The following is a 1,472-nucleotide window of genomic DNA, read 5'->3' on the forward strand; positions in this document are numbered from 1 at the left end:
TCGAAGCGCCAACTTCTCTCCCTTTCTTACTACTCGTTGAATTTTTCGAGTATTTTCTTAAATTCTCTTTGGAGAATTATTTTAATTTCTCCTCATTTGAGTTGAGAAATGATCAAATATTATTTTTGGATTATCTTTGAAGAATTATTTGAAGTTCTCTTTGTTTGAGAAATCAATTTGAGTGGTCAAATGACCATTAATGAAATTTTTTGGGGAGTTATTTGAATTTCTCTTTGTTTGAGAAATTACTATTTCAGATACAATGAGTAAGATTTATACCATGTTTGACTGGTCTTTATAAATTATAGAATCAAAGGGTGTATTTGTATACCAATTATCCATCGTACAAGTAGTAATCGTACAATATAGAATTGTGATATTTTATCCTAGATACGTCGTGGTTGAGTAATTGCTTTATAGAACTTTGAATAGTGTTGCAAAACATTTTAAAGAGAATGACCTAATTTACGACTAGACTCGATAATTTCTTCTATAGCAATTTTTTCAAAACTATAAAACAACACGATGTCACTTTCATGAGCTAAAATCAAACATTTTTACATGTGATGTGACATTCCTACCGTGTATCACAAAACAGTACATGATTAACTTACGCATGTAAAAATCAGACAAACTATTAAAGGCAAGTACCTGTCCACAAAATCTAGAAAACAAGGGTTTCACTCAGAAAAGAAAACACTAGTATAGATTATAATGTAATAGTAGCTAGAAATGAACGGTGGCGAGGGAGACAAAACGCTGCCCATAGCAAATGTGGGTAGAATAATGAAGCAAAATCTTCCTCCAAAGGCAAAGATCTCAAAAGAAAGCAAAGAACTGATGCAAGAGTGTGCGACAGAGTTCATAAGTTTCGTGACAGGTGAAGCATCCGACAAGTGTCACAAAGAGAATCGAAAGACAGTTAGTGGAGATGACATCTGTTGGGCTCTGTGTTCGTTAGGGTTTGACAACTACGCTGAAGCCATTGGAAGGTACTTGTATAAATTCAGACAAGCTGAACTTGTTAAAATCAATCAGAACAAACTTGAAACCGCAAAAGACAAGTTTCAACAAGATTCAACAAATCCATGAACTCGTCAAATCCATGATTTTTCTAAACTAGGGTTCCTTTCCTTTCTTTTTCTTTTCTGAAGATGGAATCTCAGCAACAAAGAACATTTCTAATTTTGTTGGATGTTGTGAGGTACTTAATTAATTAACTTGCAAATTATATATATCTGGTTCCTTTCCTTTCTTTCTTCTTGAATATATTTATATATTGTATCAACTGTATTAATTTTATTTTTTGTTTTTTTGTTTTTGTTTTGAAGTAATTGTATCACTGTATTGAGCTTCTTATGGTATAAACTATAAAGAATATGCACTGGGTAATTAATTAGTATAGCTATCAATATAAAATATATCTGCTAGTACAGTGGAAATTAAGTCTTGTTATAAGTCCACAAGATTAT

At 31.7% G+C, this 1,472-nt stretch overlaps 1 pseudogene; it reads left to right on the forward strand.

Moving 5' to 3' along the window:
• Positions 1 to 732: 732 nt before the first annotated feature.
• Positions 733 to 1,152, forward strand: LOC131653284 (nuclear transcription factor Y subunit B-4-like; annotated as a pseudogene).
• Positions 1,153 to 1,472: the final 320 nt, after the last annotated feature.

This window comes from Vicia villosa, linkage group LG1 (assembly GCF_029867415.1).
Source record: "Vicia villosa cultivar HV-30 ecotype Madison, WI linkage group LG1, Vvil1.0, whole genome shotgun sequence".
Lineage (NCBI taxonomy): Eukaryota > Viridiplantae > Streptophyta > Magnoliopsida > Fabales > Fabaceae > Vicia > Vicia villosa.